Genomic DNA, 26,319 nt, shown 5'->3' on the forward strand with positions numbered 1-26,319 from the left:
AGAGTCACACATTCACTCACCAGACAGTATTTTCAGTTCACTTTCAGTTCAGTCCAGTATTGAAAGCTGTTTCTGTAATGCAGCACTGCTCTGCTCACACGGGTGAACACTGTAGCCTGTTAATACTGTCGCCGAAATAAAGCTGCGCAGCATTGGTGTGCATGTCATAAACCACAGAACAGGAAAACACACAAAACCACCTGAGAACAGAAAGCTCTGGTTTTCCTCACAGCATATCCTCCTCTCCTCTCCTCTCCGTTCTCTGCCTTTATCAGTCAACCTTGCTCAGTCGTGTCAAACATGCTCTGGCTGAAGGCTTTTATCGGCAGCCACAAACACACACACACACACACACACACACACACACACAAACAGACACACACACACACACACACTTGCTAGCTGGGTTTCACTGGCATCTACCGTTATCAAGTGAGGAAGAGATGATAATATCAGCTCGATATTTTTATGATTTTTTCGATAACGACCCAAAACCCCCTCAGAGGGTTTAACAATATTTTGCTTAGTATGTTTTTTTTTTTTTTTTTTATGCTGGTGGCTTGGCTGGTTCAGGGCTGTCATTGATAAATAAATATGACACTAAAACCACCAATATATGGCAGCAAGTCCCTGTCTTAAAGAGTGATTCATTGAATCATTCATTCAAACGATTCATTTGAAATGGCTGATTCATTTAGAAAAGACTTAATGAATGGATAATTGAATCATTGACTCAAATGATTCATTCCAAAACAGATTCATTCAAAACACTGTTGCTTTGAAACGCACAAATGGTTACTCTGTTTTGTTTGGAACTATTTTAGTACAACAAAAAAACAAGACAATATTGCATCTACAATGTCTCACTCAATATTATCGTCATGTTTTTTGAATCGCCGTATAAAGTTAATATCAGATTTGTGATTGCACTAATATTCAGGAAAACGACAGACACTGGTTGGTTTTGTGATATTACTTAAATACAGTGTTCGAATTGAGGGGGGGCTGGGGGGTCCAGGACCCCCATAAGCATCAAGGGACCCCCCATAATGACCAAAAAAATGACCTTGGGGGGTCCCCTGGTTTTTCATTAAAACTAAAATAGAAACAATATTTGACATAGCCTTATCTATTTTTTTATCAAAGTATTGCGCTGCCGCTCCCATAAAAAGCTACTTCAAATTAGATGTGCTTCTGAAAATACGCTCAAGTGCGCCACACGCTGTTTTCTGAAGGAATTTACAGACTGCGGGCGCGACGGCGCTGTGTGATTGGCTGACAGAATGATCCTTCCTCATTTTACCTCACGGTGACGGTTACCTTTGTTTTATGATTGTTTAGTACACCTAATTTACTGCTACTTAATAAGTGTTTATCTTAGAATCGGACAGTCACTTTTATTATAATCTTGGTCTGTCAATAGTTGTTTTTACTATCTTATGATGGAAGCTCACTATCGGATTGTAAGTGGTAAATTAGCCATCTAACGCAATTCTGAGAAAAAAAGCTAGCATTGCACCCATTCTCAATTAAACAAATAATTTTAAATCTAGTAACCTTAAGGCCGCGTCCACCAAAGCGTTTTCCCCCGCAGCTAGTGTATTTTTTCAGTTGTTCTCAATGGGAGCGCCGCGCCGCGTTTTTTAAAACGCCATGAGCGTGCCAAGCGCTGAGCGTCTTATTCGCGCTGAGCATTGGGCTTTTTTTTCTCGCGCCGAGAGTTGAAGAATGTTCAACTTTAGATAAAACGCTGCGCTCATCACTGTCACTTTCTAGTCAGCTGACCAATCAGAGTGCAGGAGGGGCGGGCCAAATTTCACACAGAACAACTGTCACACTGTTATTTGTTACAACGACGTGTCAACAAGCGCTACAACGAGAAAAATGGAATATAAATTAGTATTGCTGGTTTCTGAGCATCCAGAGCATTTAAGTCAGAAAAAAAATGATTTACCAAATCAGATACAAGTAACAGTTTAGCGGTTATTCTGTATCATAGCAACCAACGCGTCTCAACAACTGATCTATAATATAGATATCATATATAGATCAGTGGTCTCAACTGAAAAAAAGCGCTCTCAAGCGCTCACAGAGCGCCTGGCTTTTTCAGCTTCCTAAAAACGCTTTGGTTGACACAGGGCCTAACTGCTCAAAAACAGTGTTAATTTAATTAAGGACATTATTACTGATCAACATGTTCATCAGGTGAGGGCTTTTTTTGTGTCAACGATGACAAAGCAGGGTTGCTAGCTCTCACAAATTGTGTGTGAGACACACATGCGTTGATTATTATGCTGAAGACAAACATGCAGATCAACTGTTTTTGTTATGAATTGTATCCTATTTTCCGTTATTATGTATAGCCTAATACAATTAGTGTAGTATTTAAGGTTAAATAGAGAAAAGGGTTTTAAATTCAATGCAAAGAGGCATATTAATTAATGCACGAAAATACTGAATTTAACCCAAGAAAAATAAGTACAGTAGGCCTATTCATGTGAATTGATAGTGAATCAAGAGATTGAAATTGATAAATGGTCATCAGCATCGTAATCGTATCAAATTCTTTCTATTTTTTACCCTCTTGTAGAAACACTATTGTGACAAAACATATTTAATGTAGTCTCTCATTCACCACTATAGAAGTTTACCCAACTATGTCAACTTCCGCTAGAAAATATGAAAGGGTTATGTAACTACTTTCAAGAAAAATTAGTTTTTTAATGAAAAAAATGCATACATGTGCACTGTTCAAAGTATATAGATTTTTATTTAATTTTACATATAGTAAATGCTCAGCTGCAAAAACATGTTGTGAAACACACAAAGTAAATTAAATTCACAAGTAAAGTAAATTAAATTATATTATTATATGAAATAAATAAATACAAATATATATAATTAGTTTTTTTGTTGTTGTTGTTTTTTTTTGGGTGGGGGGGGTGGACACCCCAAGAGCTTTGACACAATTCGAACACTGCTTAAATATATCTTAGAGTTGCAAAACAAAACAAAAATACATGGTTCTTTTCCATGCAAATGATGCTGGCACAGTCCTTGGACAAGCACTGCATACGTTTAACACTCAGGCCAGAAATATAAGCCTACTCTATGAAATTACACAAAATACAGACTTGAATGCTCATTGCAAGTAACAAGCCTTTACAGTAATGAACTGCACTTTGTGACATATTCTCTGAGCTTTTACAACACATAGTAATTCATTTTTTTCATTAGTTTGTAATGACAAACGTGACACGTTTACAGTATTAGTAAAATCTCTGATATCCTTGTGTTACGACTAACTACACTGAACTTTAATGTGGTGAGCAGAAGCTAAAAAAACATTTAAGGGGATTGTTTTCACCTTGCTACATGATAGAAGTGCAAACAGATAAAAAGAGGGAGGTGGATGTGAGAAAAAAAAGTGTGAGAGGTTTTATTTTGAATAATGATTGTTACTGGGAAGCTAAACCTCGGCGGGATGATTTTAGAGAAGTGGAAACCATGAGCAAAAACAGAAACAGTCTGTGTGATGGAGAATAAAATAAAATAAAATAAAATAAAATAAAATAAAATAAAATAAAATAAAATAAAATAAAATAAAATAAAATAAAATAAAATAAAATAAAATAAAATAAAATAAAATAAAATAAAATAAAATAAAATAGCATATTCATTATATAAAAGCTTTAAATGAGCTCAGACAATAATTAATATATATTTCCATTAGTCTGACCATTTCTTGGTCTGCCTTCTATCCAACATAAAATAAAGTGAAATAATCTTGAAATGAAAAAAATTAACTTTTAATTAATTATTAAATGTATTGATGTGCAAAACTGTATAATTTCCTGATATTTCAAGTTTTTACATTATCATAAGAACAGTAAAATAATAATTAAATTAAACCGTTATTAAAACAGAAATTAAATTATCTTTAATTAAATTTAGAGAATAAATAGAAAATGTATTTTCACTCTATGTTGTTTTTAATTACTAAAATTAATTATTAAAAGTATTCATGTATTTATTAACTTTATGACATGCCAAGGTTTTCCATGATTACAAGAACAGAAAAAGCTATTGAATGGGATTATGTGAAAAATTAAACAAATAAAATTCAACTTAAAATAGCATAACATATGCAATACATAATTATAATAAATAAATAAAAACATAGAAATGAATGAATATAACAGAGACTGTGACATACAGTCTCTCTCTCTCTATCTATAAATCTTTCACTTTCTGTTCTCTCACAAAAACCACTAACTATTACTGGCATATGGCCATCATAAGCAGGATATGCATTTATTTCTCTCATCCCTGCATTTCTTCAAGAGTCAGAGTCACACAGTCTGATAAATCTGATCTTGTTTTGACAGCCATAAAAACAATGATGAATAGAAAGAACTGCATCAAGGAAACAAAGTCAGTCTCTGAAAGGGAAAAACTGAGAGATGGACTGAAAAGAAAGCAGGGAGTACAGGTGGCTGAGACACCTCAAACGCGACACACCTTCAAAGGCCTGTTTAAAAAGAGACTGATGCTTTAATGTGCGGCCTGATCTGATTGGGTGCGGGACTGTTTGATTACAAACACACACTGCAAAGTTAGCGTCCCTCTGACCAATGTTGAGTCATACTGTATGCTTCATTTAGTAATAAACTTTACATGTTTTGCACAAGTGTTAAAAACCGCCGCTGATTTTATGCATTTATGCATTTTATGCATTTATGCTATTGTTTTAAGTTAGTGTGCAGGAAAAGAAATAAATGGCAGAAGCTGCAGATAGCATATTGATAACGAAGAACTGTTTTTGGACAGGAACGTGCTCTAAAAATCGGTCCAACAAGACACAACGCTTGATAAAAACAGGAACCCACAGCTGCCTTTCAGAAACCTCATCAGAAACGTTGGCTATTTTTACACCACAGGTTAAAATCTAGTGAGCTATACTTAAACAGCATGTTAAGGTTTAAGATGCACACTTGCACTTCGAAGTGTGGTGTGAAGAGGAGGAAGTACATTAGGCTAAAATAGAGAATCATTGCATGTGTGATATTACCATAAAGGAAAAGGATGAATGAAAATCGCTGAAAGAAATATGAATCATAATATTTATATTTCATTTAAAATAAAACAAAAATACAATAAATTAATTGTTAAAAATGGTTTACAAATGAGTTAATGTAAATACATATGTAAACCAAAATGCGTAATGTGTAAATAAGTAAATAATTAATAAATAAATAGCTTCATTAAATACATAAATCAAATATGTAATTTAATAAATAAAAATAAATGTGCAAATAAAAATATAATTAACGTAAAACAAATGCATAAATGATTAAGTAAAAATGTTAAAAAGTTGACAGAATTAATGAGTTCAAGTTAAAAATAAAAATAAATAAATTGCATATTGATAAATACATACAACAAATACTTAAATGAGTATCGTCGTACCATATCGATGTTCGTTATGTATGCATGATATTATTAATAAAAGAACTGTAATTATATATATATATATATATATATATATATATATATATATATATATGACTAATTATATACAGTATAAAATACAATTATTTACATAAAATAAATGAATGTTATTTATACATAAAATAAACAATTCATATTTAATATTTATATTTATATAATATTGATGATTTAAACATTTTTAACCTTTACAAACTCCCCATCTAGAGTTTAAGCGGACTCTAAATGACCCTCACTCAAAAAAAATAAAAACAATTAAAATACTAAAAATTTAAAACAATGATATTAGAGTATCACAACAGCGTAGCAACATGTGCTAATGTCAACCGCTTTGAGTGTTTTTGTCTTAAATGTAAGGGAACTTCTTGTAGAGCGTTTCAAATCAGTCACTTGTGGTTCCATGATGATTTTTACACTGCTCCCTTACAAAGCGGCTGTCTATGTAGACAATGAGACAGGCCCAGAACGTCTGTCAAAAAAACAGCTAACACACACTGACAAGAGAAGAGAACACTTCTATCACTACAACCTTCATCTGTGATCATTACAGGGGAGAGCGAAAGCCTTTCCTCAGATCAGCGGGCCGGAGGAACTTCCTCTCGTTCCCAGTCTTTCACACTGAGTCATTGTTTAAAGCTAACTCAGAATGTGCCGAGCTCGAAAACAGAAGGAAACAAGACTTGTGACATCACTTCCTGTGAGAAAGTGAGAATTTGTGGTCAAACGGTAGAGAATATAAACTTAGTTGCAGTGGAAAAATGCCTCTCTGATGATCAAGACATTAAATATTCAAACAGCAAAACCCGATGAATTAAGATGTGGAAGATGTGGAAGGACAGTGGACTGATTTTAAACTTGGGTCTGTTTCCTGCTCCAAATATCTGCTCCCTCGAATGAGAGCGTGTCATCTCCAGCAGCCGTGTGTTACACATAATCACAAGTCAAAAACTCCACAACTGTGTCTGGACCCTGTGATGATTTACTGCAAGGCATGTTTATTACACAAAGAGTGTAAACACCCACAGCTGCAACGAGTGAACAAACTGTAAATGCATAGTGTTTTGCTCAATAGTTCAACCAAAAAAAGTTTGGCAAAAGTAGTAAGTACATTATGTTGGATTGTAAAACTGAACAACATCAAATGTAATGTTACAGTAAAGGTAAAGCATGCAAAAAAAAAAAAAAAAAAAAAATTCTATATACAGTCTGAAGTAATTGCATTGCATACATTGCCTTTACTGCAACATTACTTTTAATTAGGGATGTAACGATTAACCGTGGGCGGGTTGAAAATCGGTTCAAATATGTGATGATTCAAATCGGTTGAGATGCCAAACAAATCGCGATTCAGTTAGGGAGTTTATATGAAAGTATGTCTGAGGGGAACTTAATGTCTTTTGAAAAGTTAAGATGGTATCTTTTATTTTCATCTGGCTTCTGTATAATGCATATTTAAGTTCACAAGTGCAGCGCTGCTTTGTTTACAGCAGAAACCAAGGAAACGTTTTAATCGCAAAAAAATACTGAATAGAACTGAATTAAATTGGGAGTTGGGTAAATAGTTACATCCCTACATTTAATGCTTATGTTTATTATTTTAGTAGTTTTTAATTTCGTTGGGGTTCACATACAGTACATGAAAAAATACAGTGAGTGATGTCTTTGGCATCAAACCTGCCACAACTTGACTTTACGTGCTATATTTGATGTGTCTGAAGATGAACAAGATCAGATTATATATATATATATATATATATATATTTTTTCATATATTTACACTAGTTATACACAACACCGTCACACCAGTAGTGTGATACTGTAAGTGTGAAGATGCTGAGATAAATAAACAATTTACTTGCTCTCATCTTTATTATTGCTTGTTAACTACTGAAAAGCTTTTTCTGTGCAGGTCTCAAAAAAAAGAAAAAAGTTCAATTGAAATTTGTGAAATTGAAATATAAGATGATAAAAATTTAAATGATTAAACTTGAAAAAACTAATGAAAAAAGAAACGTGAAATAATTTACACTCAAGTAATAAAGTTACAAAAAATTATTTTTTATTACAAAGCTATATTAGATAGCATTAAATAATTAGTAAATAAGTAATATTAATAAATAATACTATTAAATATGTATTAAATATAAACCTGTTAAAAACTTTATTAAATAAAATCTGAACTTTAAAATTAAACTTTTTAAACTAAAAGTTGCCCTGGCAACTAACAGATATACATAAGTGGAAGTTATAAAGCAATAAAACCGAAATAAAAAATATTTTTGAAGCAATGTATAAATAGCATTCAAATAAAAATACCATTAAGATTACAAACACACATATATATATATATACTTTTGTCATTATTTTAATAATTAAAATGATGAAAATATTTGTATTTTTAAATATATTTTTTATTTGATTATATATATATATATATCTAAAATTTGATTTTATATATATATTAGAGCTGCAACTAAAGATAATTTTTTCTGTCGGCTAATCTAACGATTATTTTTTCGATTAGTTGACTACTCTAACGATTATTTTTATTACAATAAATAATTAATCAAATGTTCTTTTTTTGATTAGCTAATGAATCCTTTGGATAACTTTACAGAAAAATATAAGTACAGCTTCTAATATAATAGTTCAATCTTTATTCATTTTCAACCAATGTGGTTGAAGTTTTTACAGTATACAAAAATAAAGAGGCAAAGAAAATTATTTTACTATGGTAAATATGAGTTTACAATAGCGCTTATTATTAAACAACAGGAGCCACAAATTTACAGTTGTCTGAGACATCATGAAATGTTCTTTAGCATCTCAAACCATAAAATGTAGTCAGGGTTCTGCTATGGTTTAGCATGGTTTCCAGAGATCTGGAGCTGATTCGGGGTAGCTCTGTGGTTTGTGACTGTTGTCTCGCGGCGCGCTGTCTTTTAAGGGGCCGTTCACATATCGCGTCTTTTGCGCTCTCAATTTCGTTATTTCCAATGTAGGCGCGTGGTATGCCCGCTCATAATGGAAGCGATGCGCACGCGAAAACAGGCGTTTTCAGAAAACTTTTCAGAATGCCGCAAGCGCACCGCGGGTCATGTGACAAGAACTAACCAATCAGCTTCATCCTTTCCCGTTACAACGTTGAAAGCTCAGCTAAGATGAAGGAACTGCTGATCATAGCTGTATATGGATTGCCATTTTGAAATAAATTTAGTAGCAGAGCTACTGCAAGCGATTTTCAGTGCTGCAAATCCATTTATCCTTTGCTGAAATTTCTGCGTCTTCATGGAGAGAGCGCGTCGTGGTTGCTTAGCAACGGCAGACGCCCCAGGGGCGCAACTGCCCGAGCGTTTTGGAAAGAAGGAGAAAGCGGCGCGACTAGCGTTTTCCACGCGTTTTTAGGCGCGATATGTGAACGGCCAATAACGCGTGTTCGAAACCCGCGCCAACACAGACTTACTTTTTATTTTATTTTATCCTTACTTCAGCCGCTACGGTTGATCATACTAATAACTTGTAATCTTTACAAGAATATCAGAATCATGCAATGAGCAAGTCTGCGTTTATTAGACACTTAATAATATCACATCAGTTTGTTCCATTAGATCTGCAGCAGAGACCTGAACCAGGAAGTTGGTCGCCAGATCACACGGTAACCAGTTAAACCGTAACACCGGAGAGCGCCAAGATGTTTTCCTCTGAGGTGTTCGTGCATCACAGTTGTGCTGCCGTGGTACACCATATCGGTTTTACAAAGGGAACAAAGGGCCATTTTATTTGGCCTCGGTTTAAAGTATTCCCATAGATAGAATGCAACTTTCTCCATTCCCAGTATGCCATTAAGCGAGATGTAAACAGTGTGACGCGTCAACGCATTTCACGCACGTCGACGTATTTTTGTAGTCGACGTAATCGATGATGTCGACGCGTCGTTGCAGCACTAATTATATATATATATATATATATATATATATATATATATATATATATATATATATATATATATATATATATGGGAATTCATAGAATTAATAAATACTATATTAACAGAAAAATAAAGAAAAGGATTTGTAAAAACATGAGGATCAGGAAATAATGACTGGTTTCATTTGTCGATGAGCTGTTGCTTTAATTGTAGGAGTTCCCAAATTTTCCTTTGACATTTGTTCTTAAAGAGGTGTTACTCAGGGGTGTACGTTAGGACGTAAAACATGCCTGTGCACACATGCCTCTACAAACACGCCCTGTCACAACCATTCACACAACCTCTCTGTGCGCGGTAGCATCTTTTCACTTCTCTGTCTCTCTGCACGGTCACACCTCTCTATATGAAGGTAAAACACTAGCAAAACTTTAGAGCTTGTTGATCTGAATGTGAGAACTTGTCATATTAACATTCGTATTTGTAAGTTGAAATTTTTACTCACAGCTCTGATGTGAAAAGCTGAATCTTTCAATTTGCACACACTGACAATGATCAAAAAACCTGTGTTTTGAATTGGAAGTTGCACATTAATAGTTACAAATGTGTAGAATGACATTCACATAAAGAAAATGACATACACAAATGTTTACAACATATTTATTTGTTCTTAAATACTTAAATACATATTTGTCCATATCCGGCCATATCACCCTGGAGCCCAAGAGCGGTTTCCCACTGAAGCTAAGCAGGGCTGAGCCTGAGCCTATCATAAACATTTGTGTATGTCATTTTCTTTGTGTGAATGTAATTTTACACATTTTTAGCAATTAATGTGCAACTTCCAATTTAAAACACAGTTGTTTTGATTATTGTCTGTGTGTGCAAATTGAAAGATTCAGCTTTTCACATCAAAGCTGTGAGTGTAAATTTCAACTTGCAAATACAAATATTAATATGACAGGTTCTCACATTCAGATCAACAACCTCCCGAGTTTAGCTACCTATTTACCACCATATTCTCTATCACCTCATCTGATCTGGGGTCTATGATTATTCAGAGGTAATCTCGTGGTCAGCTGGTTGGCAGGCCTGGGAACAGACCTGTGTGCTCTTCCTGACACGGGTCCTAACCCAGTCGCGGTCACTTGCAGCACAGCAACATAAATGTCATCCCGCAATGCTGCAAAATTACTGCCCTCTAATATCTTATTTTTAACAATGTCAGTGCTTGAAGCAAGTCTAAGGGTTTTTTTTTTTTTGCTTGTTTTATCATTCTTCTCAACATTTGGAGAAATGTACTGTACTTTTTTTTTTTTTTTTCATACAAACACATATTTTTTTCTTTACAAGATGTCAATTGATGGACTGGAGTGCTGTGGATTATTATGATGTTTTTATCAGCTGTTTGGACTCTCATTCTGACGGCACCCATTCACTGCAGAGTATCCATTGGTGAGCAAGAGACAAAAAGCTACATTTCTCCAAATTTGTTCTGATGATAAAACAAACTCATTTACATATCGGTTGGCCTGAGGGAGAATAAATGTTAAACTTTTTGGTGAACTATTCCTTAAAGTGGGTGAATGTTTTTCTTCAGTTGACTAGTTTGTTTTTGTTTTCATCCTGGAAATACACTTCCTCCTTCGGCTCTAGGAAGAACTTTATCTGATGTTGTTGATAAAGCACCATTCAGCTCCTCTGCAGAAACGCTTCGGCGGTGTGAGATCTGGCCCGTGTGCAGTGAAGCAGTCACTGCAATGCAAATGCACGCAGTGAATCGAAACATGAGGTGATTGCATTCTTCACCAGCTCCCCTGCATGTTTATTATATGCTCAACGTATTCGGCTGATTTCATTGCGTTTCACATTTCCATCACCTCCAGTAAAGCCTGAGAGATTCTGCGCTCCTGAGGTACTGGGATTTCTTGAGCAGGTTCTCAAGCGAGTCTGAGGGTTTATTTTATTTTATTTTATAAATCCACCTCATCATATGTGTAAACAGCTATGATAAACAACATCAAATTGGGCTATATACTGTACATTTAGGGCTGCTACATAAAAGCAGGCCTACATGCCACTGTGCATCTTTATCTCTCTCTCTCTCTCTCTCTCTCTCTGTGTGTGTGTGTGTGTGTGTGTGTGTGTGTGTGTGTGTGTGTGTGTGTGTGTGTGTGTGTGTGTGTGTGTGTGTGTGTGTGTGTGTGTGTGTGTGTGTGTGTGTGTGAGAGAGAGAGAAAGATAATGGTTTATCATTCTATGAAAATGTGCAACACCCCTACACTTCAGTCTCACCCTTGTTGCCCCAGACAACAGCTGTGCTCTAACTGCAAACAGAGACGTGCTCTGGCCTCAACCCTGAGCACTAAACACACTGAATACAAGTTTCTGATGCATGTGGAATTTACAGATTAACATCACAGAAACTGAAATGAAAGGCTGGAAGGCTGAATCCCGGTGGAAGAAGTCAGATCAGACCACATTATATTCCCAGTCACTGACTCCCAATGAACTGTCGGCTCTCCTACATCAAGAATGATAAGAAAAATGCAGTGGTCTGCTTTGCACTTCTGTGAGGGTCAGAAGTGGATTAGGCATTCATTAATTCAGCAGTGGGATTATGGAAATCCTGAGCCGGCTCTGACAACAGCTACGGGAAAGTGGCAAAAACAATGATGATTTTTGTTGCTTTGTACTGACTGGAGCAGCCAGAAACAATAGAGCTCTCATTCCTGACAGGGTCAACAGAGATTAGAGGCGACGCGGACGCAAAACAGAGACCTCATTTATCCATCCAATCCCAGCAAATCACATGCAGTTCTGCAGATTATGACATCCGCAATTAGCCAATCAGGAGCTGCTCTGTTGGCTGAAAATGTTAATAAAGGAAGTGTAGCAATTTGACTTTATATTCCAATGGTCTTTATACACACATTACTTATCTTCTTTTCTTTGTTTTTTTTTTTTACAAATATTACTGACATAAAATAAAATAAAATAAAATAGCCACCTTATGCTACAGAGTGAACAAATAAATTCTCATTTAGATAAGATATATAATAAAACAATAATAAACTGAATTAATGCTGATTATTTCACAAGCATAATTCCGCAAACAAAGTGTGCACATTTTTTAATAAGCCTCTCAAAACAAAACAAAACAAAAAACAAAATAAAATAAAATAATTAAGAAATTGTAAGGGTTTCTTCTGTAAAATAATAGCTTAGCTAGAATAAAGAGAACAATAATGTCTGGTTCAGGGCTAGAAATGAATACAATGTTTAAGAGGGAAATTATACAGCAATAAAACCCAACTGCATAACTGTAAATCAGTGACACACCTCACATCGTCTGGGCTTGGTGCAGGTAAAGTCAGTCTAATGCTATTTCTCTTCCTTACAAACCACACCTTCAGTCTTATTAAGGCTGACTAAACCATTACAGCATGTGTTGCATCATCAGAAATATTCCTCTGAGACAGAATAATGTAAATACAAACAGTATCCCATTCAGAAACAAAACAAATTTTATTTTAATGTGAGCACATGGACTTTTTTCCTATTGCTATATTCCTGTTTATCATTCTATCTCTCTGCTTGTCCATCCACTGAATCATCTAACAACCTGAACATGTGCAGCCTTCATTTCAAGCTAATTTTGAGAGAGAAAAATCTACCTTTCTTATCAGCTTTGCATGAGCACAGCCAATTAAGATCTGTTGAATGCTGCAAGAACAGGTTTCATTAGTAGGGAATTTTAATTGCATTTTCTCCTCCCAGCATTAATCTCAGAGAGCGGGAAACAGATTGTTATATAGGACACACCGCCTTTCTGTCCTTACACCCTGAAACACAAGATGCAATTAACTCAACACTGATTTCATAACCATAACTTCTCCTCTCTGCCACAGGATCATTATTTGTTAATCAGAATAGAGCAACTCAGTTCAGATAAATTGTAGTAATCGGGTTTGAGTTCTTAGTTCTTCTTTAGTTCTCAACTTTAGTTCTCATTCAGTTCCCACAAGTATATAATGCACTACAAAAGGCAAATTGAAATGCCTTTATTACTACTAGGAGTCTTTTCTCAATCCAAACCTTGCTTTAATCTGTTTCTCCATGTTTTGTAAAATTAGAAATGTCAACAAAGGAAGTGAAGCAATTTGCCTCTTACTACACTGACCTGAAAACAAACACAAGACTCAGTAACTCCAAAACTATCCAAAACTTTATTTAGATAAATTGATTTTTTTTTTATTATATTTTTTAAATAATATGAATTAACGTATATATTGCAGAATTATGATTGTATTTTATTTTATTTATTTTTATTATTTGTGGCTTACGGCATTGATTGAATCTACAAAAATGTGTCCAAATGTGTCTTTACAGCATTGTGTCAGAAAATGATGACAGAAAAGTGAATCATGTCAAATCCATCGAGCTTTAAAATGTCACAAGTTGAATGTTGCTGTTCATGAATTCTTCTGAGAGCAGAAGCAGGAAAATCTTCAGCTCCCTATGTAGGCTATAGGTTTCGCAACAGAGCAAACACATTTTTATAGTCATCCACCAAATCTTTTTGCAATCGATGCCACTGTACCCTACAAACATTTAATTGATTCGCCATTCAAATAAAGTCATGTCATGATTAATTAAAAAACGAAGTTCAAGTGGTTTCACATCAGAGTCTTAAAAAATTAATTTAAGATCTGTTAAAGGCGATCCATTTAGCACACAACAGTCAATTCAGTTAACTGTAATATCTGTAAGTCATTAACCAAGGAAGGGGCTTGACGGGACTCCTGCAGTATGAAAAACAGACATGTTGCACAAAATAACACAGCAAGCAATCACGTTTGAGAGCAGTTATCTTCCAGTGACCCAGGCAGGAGGCGGATGGAGCTCTTATCGGAGTTCTTGCCCTTTAGGCCGTTCGTTATGAGAAACAGACTCTCATGTAATGTGATAGTAAGCATGGATACACCCTTTTTGGACGGCACTCTTTTCCTGCTTCATAGTCCGGATGTAAACAAATAGTGACACACACTGCAGAGCTGTTATTATGTGTGTGTATATGTTTAAGATGGGGCCCATCATGACTCCCCAGGGCTGACTGATCTAGCGGCCTGTGCCAAGATGACACAAAAATTTTTCAAACCATCAAGCTTCAAAAGGTCACAAGTTGAATGTTGCTGTAAGTGAATTCTTCTCGGAGGAGAAGCAGGAAAATCGTCTCTCTATCTAGAGTATGTGATAGATTTCAGATCTACAGGGTCAATGGAATAAAACACAGATACTATATCACTTCCGCTGCCGAAGGATCAACTTCTGAGTCGATAAACGTAGATAATCATCCAGCCACATATAGTTTCACAGGCGTTCACTGATACAGCATTGATTGGGAAATGGTTTGTTCGGATTTCTTGAATTGATTACACTATAAATAAAATATAAAATGACATACATTTTTTTTAAAAAGTGATGTATGCACTTTTTATGAAAGCTATTGTTGCTGTCATGGAATAAAAAAAAAATAAATAAAAAAAAAAGGTTAATTGCGACTTTTTACCTTACCAATAATTGTTCAGCATTGCAAACTATAAATAATTGTATATTTAAATCTCATAGTTCTGAGCTTGTCTCTTGCGATTCTGATTTTGCGATTACATTTCACAATTATTAGTTTTTTCCTTTAGAAATTGTATATACAGTATAATTAAACTCAACTCACTGAACATCTTGCAATTCTGAATTTGCAATTGCAACTTTTTTCCACATCATTTTGAATTTACAATTTATGTATGTATGTATGTATGTATGTGTGTGTGTGTGTATATATATATATATATATATATATATATACACACACACACATCTTTATTACTATATTATATATAATTTAATATATGCATGTGGGATATCAGATTACACACACACACACATATATATATATATATATATATATATATATATATATATATATATATATATATATATATATATATATATATATATATATATTTGAGTTTGTCACAGAATTGTGAGGAACATATAATTCTGAGTATATATTTCAGAAATTCAGCTTTTTGCCTCAGAACTGGGAGGTTTATGTAGTTTGCATTTAAAAATTCTGACTTTTTTCATGCTGTAATAATAATAATAATTGAAAAAAATCTGAATTTTAAAATATAAATAAAAGAACTGTGAAAAAAGTCAGAACTTTGAGATAAACAAGTGAAATTACCACGTATACGCGTTAATCGACTCAAGAGGGTTAAGATAGGAAAACATATTTAACATAAAAAAAAAAAAAAATTCCACATTATCATTAAATTAACATTTTTAAAGCAGAATCCATCACAACCTGGATCAGAAATATTGGAAACGTAATGAAAAATAATGCAAATCAAGGTCAAAAGTCACCTTCAAACCTAATTTGATTTCACAGTGCAGGAGACGGAAAGACAAGGTGATGAAATGCGTCATTAGGTCAATGCTTTCGCTGAGGTGTTAAAAAGGCTCACTCAAGTACAGTTCATCACCTTCTAATGACAGATCAATTATGCAGACCAAAAGCTTTGCATGGAGTTATCAAATGAACATACTCTCTGGTCATTCGGTATGTTTTATCTGCGTTTATTATAAGGTTGGACACTTGGAAGTGATAGCAATGGACCGCAGTCAGATATACACTATTATTATTATTATATTAAACACTACACTGTATGAAACAACACTATTCAAAACTTTGGGATAAGGAAGATTCTTAATGTTTTTTTAAAGAAGCTTCTTATGCACATCAAAGCTGTATTTATTTAATAAAACAAATACAGAAAAAACAGCAATATTGTGAAATATTATAGCAATTTAAAATAATGGACTTCTGTTTTAATATACTCTAAAATATAATTTATTCCTGTGATGCAAAGCTGAATTTTCGTCTGCCATTACCCCAGTCTTCAATGTCACGATTCTTCACACTTTCAGCACAAAAAGATGTGTTGCATGATAAAAATCTATAGAGGCCGTTGTCTGATTCTGCGAAACTTGCTAAAGCGATTACACTTTAGAAACTTCCTGCAGAAAACTTTTGACTTGTGATAATGTAGGGGGCTGTGCAAAGTCTAGTTAAATGGATCGCTGATCTTAAAATTGTATAGCTCACTAGTGCACAGAGGAAAGATCGCAAAAAAGGGTTTAAAACACCACTACAACCTCCAACTGAGGTGTTTTCCAAAAAACCCCAGATCAAATATGAATCTCTCCCTCTGCACCATGAAAGAGCAAAATGAAAATGACTTTGACTCTGTGTGCCAATTCAAACGCAGAGTGTGTATCTTAGACCAGAACGATACCTACTTCATAAACCACTTCTTGACTAAACTTGTCTGCATGGCTGCGGATAAAACAACTCCGGAGCAGAATCACCAAAGTTTGAACAAAAGCAAGCAACCGTGTCTTGTCTTGTGAGAACATGACAGCGAAAAGTCAGTTTTTAGTTGTTTGGTCACTTATTCAACTTTGGTTTTAGCCGCACAAAGCCTTTATGAAAGTGCAATACATCACCAAACTAAACAGAAGTGACACTCACATGTTATGAAATGAATACATAAGTCTACAACATTTCAAAAAAGTTCCATTAAAACCTGCATTTTTGGAGCAGGGAAATGTCTTTATAATTGCATTTTATTTACCTATGCACTAATTCCTACTCTTCATTCAGATGGTATTTAAATTCTTCTGTCAGATATGAGGTTTCAATTCCTCCTGTGGTGAGTCAGCGTAGATCACTCTGTGAAAAACTCAAAACACATCTTTCCATGGCAACCAAGACCATAAGAATGAAAGAAATAAGTTTATACTTGTGTTTTAGTAGGCCTATACCTTGAAACCATAGGCTGAGTCTTCTACACACAATGATGTATTGAGCCCATGCAAATGAATGTCAGTCTAAAAATTCCTCTTCGGAATAAGATCTGCTAGCTGCACACCCCTGGGTCCCGGCGTTTCATCTCGCAGAGGATCACTGGGGAACAAGATTGTGCTGAAATTAACAGCAGCCATGACTTTAACCAGTTCAACTCTTGAGTCGAGGAACAACGACCAAGAGCTCTGCTTGTGTGGGCTCATTTAGTTTGGCTCATTGTGAGTTGAAAATTACGCACCATGCCATTTTAAAAGTAACGGTGGACCCAAGGAAAAACACCCTACAGTTTTCCCAGGAAGTTTGCTTCAGGATATGACAGGCATGGGTCAAGTTTAACAACAGATCATGCCAAAAACAACAGAAAAGCCCCTGTATTGATAGCAGAACAACCACACAATGACTCAAGAAAAACAGCAGGAATAGGACAATAATGAACTTCTTCCCATAAGACTATGTGACTAAGACCCCCTGCTAAGCCACATCTGTACAATGTGGTGGTTTCATGGACCTAAAAGCTTGTCACTCCCTCCTAAGAGCTGTGGTCGGGGCAGACAGTGGTGGTACATGAAACTGCTGACTAGCTCAGTGTTGTGTCTAGAACCACACTGAATCTAGACTCAAATCCAACAGGATCATGTTTAACACGCTTGAGTCAGATGCTCTCCAGGAACAACTGAACTCTTTCAGATGGTCTGGAATTAGTTCAATACAGCTGATTTCACTGCATTTACCAGGTATGAGAATATCTGAAAAATGCAGCTCAAACAGCTATAGCATGTTGATAAGGATGACAAGGTCATGGGTTCAATTCCCAGGGAATACCTGAACTAATAAAATACATACCTTTAATACAATGTAAGAAGTTTTGGATAAAAGTGTATGCCAAATGCAATAAATAAATAAATGTAGTAGTAAAGTGTGGTGTTAGCAGCACCGACATCATGGGTTCAATTCCCAAGGAATGCATGAAGTGGGAAAAAAGTGGCTTAGAATGCAATGTCACTTCAGATAAAAGCATCTAAAAGCATGAATGCAAAAAAAATAAATAAAATGTAGTGTGGTGCTAGCAACACCATGGGTTCGATTCCCACGCAGTGTATGAACTGATTATCGTATACCTTAAATGCAATGTAAGGCACCTTTGATAAAAGCATCTACCAAGTGTAAACAAATGTGGTATTTATTAACAGCATTGTGGTAGCAATGCCAAAGTCATGTCTTCGATTCCTAGGGAATCTGAAAAAGTTCTAGAATGCAGTGTAAGTATTCTTCAGATAAAAGCATCTGTCAAATGCATGAATGTAAATAAATGTAGGTAAATGTGGTGCTAGCAATGCCAAGGTCATGGGTTCAACTCCCAGGGAATGCATGAACTGATAATTGTATACCTTTAATGCAACGTACAGTAAGTTGCTTTGGATAGAAGCTTCTGCCAGATGAATAAATGCAAATAAATGTAAGGCAAGGCAATGCAATGCTAGCAATAATAAAATCCTGGATTTAATTCCCAGGCAATGCATAAACTGAAGGAATGGCTTTGAATGCAATGTAACACATTTTGGATAAAAACATCTACTAAATGCATAAATATAAATGGATAAATACTGCAACAATTAGAGAGAAAAAAAACATTTCTGTGTTAGAGAACACAAAGTCGTTGCTTCAAGGGAAACGGGTGCAATAATGTGCATTTTAGAAATGTAATCTGCATCCATTCATTTTTAATGTAATACCCTAAAAGTTGCATAAAAATATGGCGATGTAAATCCAGCTACTGAAGATCATCACTTGTGATAGATTGTTAATCATCCAAACTTTCCATCAGAAATGCTTCAGCACATAGATTCCTTAACTCATAAATTTACAGTTTACTCATGTTTACTGTACAAATGTTACTGTACAGATATATCAGCAGAGCAACAGAAGGATACGGCTACCAACGCTCAGAAACTTACTAGCTACAGTTTCAGTAACTGCTGTCAATTTTTAATGTTAGTCATAGATGTAAATATAGAAGCAAATTTACAGATATACACTTCTGTCTAAAATTTTGGGGTCAGTAAGGTTTTAAAATAAATTAATACTTTTATTCAGAACAAAAGGTTTTTATTTCAAATAAAGAATGTTTTATTCATCAAAGAATCCTGAATGAAAAAAAAAATCACATTTTACACAAAACATAAAGTATGTTTCTTGAGCAGCAAATCAAGACATTAGAATGATTTCTGAAGGATCATGTGACACTTAAGACTGGAGTAATGATGCTGCAAATCACAGGAATAAATTATATTTTGAAATATATTCAGATATAAACTGTTCCTTTGGACAAATTTGTTCAAACAATTGATTCTTAGTGCACATAAGAGACTTCTTTATAAAACACTAAAAATCTTACCCACCCCAAACTTCTAAATGGTAGTGTTTCCATTTATGCTTGTGTACTGGGGCCTTAGTGAAGACGTCTAGAACAAATGCTAGTTCATTTAGACTGAAAAGCATTCTTTCAGATGACTGGACCTCCCCTCCCAGCCTACAGACAGACTGAACACATTATCAGTATTATGATTATATTTCCCCATGGCACACTGAGGCTCCTGCAGGACGGGGTGCTGAAGGATGGGCTTGTTTTAGCAATTTGCTTATCTGAGACTAACATCATGCAAAAAAAGTGTTAAGATAATCAGAAGAACTGAGCCTTGAGCCTTTGGGATTTGTGCTTTATTGCACCACTCATTGTCTTTCTATATGTGGTTATGAACCTAGAAACACACAAGCCAATAACTACATCCAAAATAATTACAAAACTATTCTGCGAAACCTAAACTGATTAACATAATGGTCTGATCACAATTTAACGGCCCAATTCAACAAATTGCTGTTTTACAAGTTGTTTTTCTAAGCCTGAAACCATTATGATAATACGTAGCACAATAGAGAAGACAAACAGCACTTCAGGGAGGACACAGACACACAGAGTAGTTAATATCATACAACTATGTAAATGAGTGAGCATTTAAAGGCTGAAATTGCAAGCCAGACTGCACACACAGCTTGACTTCACAGACAGACAGAGAAAGCAAGCTGTTCAGGTCAGTGCCATTCCATTATGGCTTAGAACATTAGTCTTGTAGGTATGTGAACACCAAGACATTCTATTGATAATATAGTAATGTGGTAATATATAATATAGTATTACTGTATATAATTGCATAAAGTAAACATGAACAATTGCATGCACAACACATTTCACTTTGATAATTATTTCCATTTAAAACTGAATATAACAAGAACAAAATGTAGAGAAGGACTAGATTTATCCATTAGATCGCCAAGTTATCCACTGAAAGTGGGGGTTACATCCAACCTGAGCTCATGAGATCCCCCCCCCCCTTAACATTATGTCAGTGGGCCGTAAGCATAATACACAAAAACGTACAAATGGATTGCACAAATTCATATGAATTAGCAACCAAGTTTTCAAAATGTAAAAAATAGTTAAGAAATGACATGAGCGTGTGTTGACAATGTTGCTTTTTCTGTCATTAGTTATCACAAAAAAATGGAAATCTGTTGAAAGTGTATGCAGGCTCATGACATCCGAACTGTAGAGGAGTTTGTTTGGAGATATTTACCATTATATCACTTATTCACCAAATGATCCTCTGCAGTGAATGGGTGCCGTCAGAATGAGAATCCAAACAGCTGATAAAAACATCACAATAATCCACAAGTTATCCACACCACTCCAGTCCATCAAGTAACATCTTGTAAAGTGAAAAGCTTGCATGTTTGTAAGAAAGAAATTCATCAAAGCAGTTTAACTTTATAATCCAGCAAAAAAAAAAAAAAAAAGTCAATCCCCTGTTGTCTCTCACATCAAAATCCACCCACATATTTTGTTTAGAACTTTTCAGACTCTTTTGGCTTGCAGTGGTGCTTTATCTGTGCATATTTCTCTCCTGATTCAGATTAGACGATTTATAGATACAGCACTCATTTTTAACTGGAAGCCACAGTTTGAAAGTTTTTGGAAGTTACAAAGATACCGCTTTTGGCTTCCCGAGATGTTAATCGATGGACTGAGGTGGTGTGGATTACTTGTCAAACGACTTTCTTTAGAGAAAACATGCACGGACAAAACCATGCGCAAACAGACTAGAAACACTTATTTAAAAAAGAAAACAACAGGGTCGATTCTCATATATGTTGACTTCAAAAAGGAGTTAAAAGTGAGATACTTTTTACTCGCCTTGAGGTCAGTAAGGAGGCCTTTGGCTCTAAGTGGTTTTGACAGGCCAAAACACTGAAAGAGTTGTTCTTTGAACTATGAGTTATTAGAGTAGATACGAACACAGTCAGTGTAATGCATCACATTAAAACTGCCTCAGGGCAACAGCGCTGATCTGCAAGTATTTAGGGTGCACGGCTCTCGATCTCCCTCCTTCTACATCTGAATGAATACACTCAGAAATCACAGTCAGATGCAAAAACTGGAGTCTCTGTGAAGACCTTATTGAGTGCATCCTTCAATGCTCTAGAACAAAACCACTTTGTATTGCTCTGAAAACTACAGTGCTTTAGAAGCTCAGCGCTCATGCGATAACACATCTAACCTGATGCCTCTAAGGGCAGAAAAGCTTGTTCCATCATTTCAGTCCCAGAAGGCTGGGATTAAACCACTCAGGAGAGCTGCCTTTACTTTGAACATCTCGTTGTCTGTGGCTCTCCACCTTGACGTACATGACTAATCTGCAAAAAGACAAAGAATGCTCTAATTTAAGCTGCCGCTCTGTACGCCATGGGAAAAGCAGGACCGTGACATTCAAATCCAGCACATGCTGCATTAGTGCACGAGGCTAGATGTTAAAGTGCAATGAAATCGCATCAAAGTATGGCACAGAAATATTCCACATGTGAATGATTTATAATAAGACATCAAATCTTTATGTTTAGCAGCACTGAAATCTCTCTTTATGGCTTGGAGGCACAGGGGGCGGGTGATTTCTCTTACAATATCAGCATGAGCGGATTAATCCAGAATTTACTGACAGCAGCAAATCAAAGGCACTGCCTCCAAACGGATCACCTTCAAAGAAGGCTTTTCTAGTGGATTTAAAAGAGATGTAAAGGTAAAAGTGAAGACGTATTTTTAAAGACTCTTGGTGCCAGAATAATTATTATGGTAAATGCTCATAAACTCATATTTATGTCAGTTAATAGGTTTTAGGCTTTGGGGTGAGTATTTTTTTATTATTATTCAGCAAGGATGATTTCAACTGGGAAAAGTGAGCGCTAAGATGATTATTATGTTCTTTTGAACTTTCTGAAACTGCTCTCAACACAGATTATAATTAGAAGTGTTTCTTGAGTAGCAAATTTTACATAAGCTTCATGTGTGGCTCATTTATTCAGATTATAAAACCAACTATTAATTTATTCATTTGTTTTATCCAAAAATGATAACTTGCACACCCTCATGCTCCACCTGGAGCATCAAGTTTGAATACGCAGAAGATTGAAGCGCTGTGGTGGGCATCATAACTTCCAGTGAACAAGACACACATTTGTATCTGTTTTACAAACAAAGAAAGTGAAAGTGAAAGTGAAGTGACATTCAGCCAAGTATGGTGACCCATACTCAGAATTTGTGCTCTGCATTTAACCCATCCGAAGTGCACACACACACAGAGCAGTGAACACACACACACACACTGTGAGCACACACCCGGAGCAGTAGGCAGCCATTTATGCTGCGGCGCCCGGGGAGCAGTTGGGGGTTCGATGCCTTGCTCAAGGGCACCTAAGTCATGGTATTGAGGGTGGAGAGAGAACTGTACATGCACTCCCCCCACCCACAATTCCTGCCGGCCCGGGACTCGAACTCACAACCTTTCGATTGGGAGTCCGACTCTCTAACCATTAGGCCACGACTTTCCCCTAAAAGCTATTATGCAAGTCATGCAGACTACTTTAATTATAATCTTATGGTGCTTTTTTAGAGTTCAACGGTCCCTGGCCTGTGTCTGCTATGTGGAAAAGAATTTGGACATTATTCAAAACATATCCATTTGTGTTCCACTGAAAAATAAAAAAGCAACATGGGTTAGGAATGATATGTGGGCGAGTAAATGATGCAAATTTTCACTTGCAGCAAAACCATTCCTTTAAAATCTGTTTAAACATATCTTGATCGCGGTATCTCCAGATTGTGTTATTGCTCTGGAATCTCATGGATATTCACACAGACTTGAAGCTTGATGGTCTGTCTGTGTGTACATACGAGCTGGTGTGAACTGTGGTGGGCGCCAAAACAACACTCTGACTAGGAGGGGTGTGTGACATTGGCTTTCAGTTCTCAGGATGTAAAAACATAACCAGAGAGAAGATGTCATAGTGCACTCCACCCTAAACAAGCAAACACACACACACACACACACACACACACACACACACACACGGTTCTTCGTCCAAATACTTCTCGCAGAGGAACTGGGGCAAATATGTAGAGCTAGACACACAAACGAATGAAGCAGAAGCTTCTTCAAAGCTGTGAGATCATCCTGTGATCACATTTCAAAGGTGAACTAGCCTGGAGCTCTGTCTCTGTCTTTGGCTTCAGAGAGAGGTCATCATGGCTTCATTTTAACATTAAGACTCGGTCTACTCACAAACACACGTTACATGTCCCAGGCCTGAGATAATGCTTGGATTCATCAAGATATCGGTGATGCTGTATGCCATGCAATGGTACAAACGTGGAGCAAATCTTGCCATAGAATTTAAACAAATGTTTGGGGCAAGTAAGATATTTTTAAGGAAAGTCAAAGTGTGTGTGTGTGTTTTTTTTTTCATCAAGGATGCAATAAAACAGTAAAAAGTGACAGTGAATATATTTATAATGTCACAGAAGATTTCTTTTTCAAATTAATGCTGTTCTTTTGAACTTTGCATTTATTGAAAAATCACATATCATTCTGTTTCCCCAAAAATAATTAAGAAAAATATTTTCGTAATTGAGAATAATTACTTAATAACTTAAAAAATTTACTTATTCAATAACTTAAAAAAAAATGTAATACAAATAATTTATTCAAATTACTCTTTAAAATAGGGCTGCACGATTACGACAAAAATCATAATTGTCCATTATTCCCTTGAAATTGTATTTACGATTATCAATTACGATTATTTCAATTTACATTGAATGATGTTTATACCATTGATGCTACTGCATGCCCTATTTTTTTTATGATAATAAAAGAGCTAACACACACATTTTTTGTGCTTTTCAATAGTATTAAGCCTCAAATGTCAACTATACATCAGTTTGGTTTCTTCTTTTAAATTACAATATTATATATATAAAATGTCATACTACAACTAAAATAATGGAAAAACCCATTTAAGGAAATATGCAGAAAGAAAAAAACTCAACTTAATCAGAATAACAGAAAAACATAAGTGGACTTTGAACGATTAATTGCCGCTTTGAACAATTATGTAATTGTGGCATAACTGTAACTGTTATAATGATTAGAAATTCAATTAATTGTGCAGTCCTACCTTAAAATGATTCTGATTTTTGATTTGTGCTCAACTGTTAAAAGCCGTGAATTAACTCAAGCTTTTTTAGCTGGGGGGTGCACAAGGTAATTGAGTACAAAACAGTAAAAGGGTGAAGATATGTGCTGGGAAATGCTTATTGCCCCTCATATTTCTGGGCAGCTGGTAATGATATGACATCATTGGCTCTTTCCCTGACAGCTCAAATTCAATCCAGATCTCCTTCCTGTCCATTCCATCAGACACAACCCAAGAGAATCGCTCACGTCTCTTCCTGTCCAACTCGGAAACAATGCAGGTCTTCAAAGCCATAATATATAAAAAGAGATCTTCTGTCTCAGAAAACAATGGGCAAATATCAATGTGCAAGTCAAAGATCAAAAACTTTTTTTTTTTACAATGAAATGATCTAAACGTTAATTTTATATATCTAAACTTGTATGCCAAATATATATCGAAAATATGTATATATGTATATGAAAATGTATATATATCTTATTTGCATAGAATTTTGATTACAAATTATAATAATTATTTAAACATTTTGAACATTATATTGAATCTTCAGGTTTCGCATTCCATGCAAAATCAAAGAATAATCAACTGAGATGAAGCAATACTTCATGGTTATTTAGCATGTATTATATATTAGTATATAGAACCATTAATCCATTAATTCAACAAAGAAAGCAATGAAAAAAGCAACCTCTGAGCAATAAACCTAGCCTCTGATAAACATCCCACATGCGTTCACAGCCAAGCTCCTGTTATTATTAAAGACTTCAGACAGACTTCAGGTTGTAGCGTCCCATCATAACAGTACAAAGACAAACAACCGCACACAGATTTACATAGTTTACATAGTCACCCACAAACCTCTCGATGATTCAACTCAAATATTCCAAGAATCCGTGTGTGTCCTCAGGTTCATCTGGGAAGCATGCGTGTCGCAGCAGGCCTCAGCGTGAGGGACGCGTGGAGAAACACAAGCAAGCAGCAAGTAGACGTGTGAGGTGGTGTCTTCACATCTGAGTAAGAGGTATCTCAGAGACGAGCACGTGTTAAATGCCACACCCTGTCAAACACACAGTCACCCTCGTCCATAAAGCCATTACAACTCTAACCACTTCCTCAAGCTCTTCCACACAAGCCACCAGATGTGTGCATCACAGATGTGTGCATCAGTGTTCTTGTGCTTCATCTTTGACTGTAATTTCACAGTTACTAGTTGTCATATTACTATTGTTTGTGGTTCAGGTTAAATAATAAAAAATAATGATGGTGATGAAAACACCACATGACAAAATCACTAAAACCTGAACTAAAATTAAGATTACAATTATAAAAATAAAAGCTAATTTAAAAAGAGTAATAAATACTATATACATACATA

General features: G+C 35.4%; 1 protein-coding gene across 3 annotated transcripts in view; it reads right to left on the minus strand.

Moving 5' to 3' along the window:
* The window catches only part of LOC132122481 (receptor-type tyrosine-protein phosphatase epsilon-like), a 75,300-nt gene that overhangs the window by 45,652 nt on the left and 3,329 nt on the right, over nucleotides 1-26,319 (minus strand). Inside the window, exon 1 of one of the 3 annotated variants that reach the window (XM_059532813.1) lies at nucleotides 21-230. The exons of the other annotated variants lie outside the window; for them this stretch is intronic. The gene's annotated coding sequence lies outside the window, so the exon portion shown is untranslated. Of the gene's footprint in view, nucleotides 1-20; nucleotides 231-26,319 lie in introns of those variants that run through there. 3 annotated transcript variants of the gene reach the window in all.

This window comes from Carassius carassius, chromosome 40 (assembly GCF_963082965.1).
Source record: "Carassius carassius chromosome 40, fCarCar2.1, whole genome shotgun sequence".
Classification (NCBI taxonomy): Eukaryota; Metazoa; Chordata; class Actinopteri; order Cypriniformes; family Cyprinidae; genus Carassius; species Carassius carassius.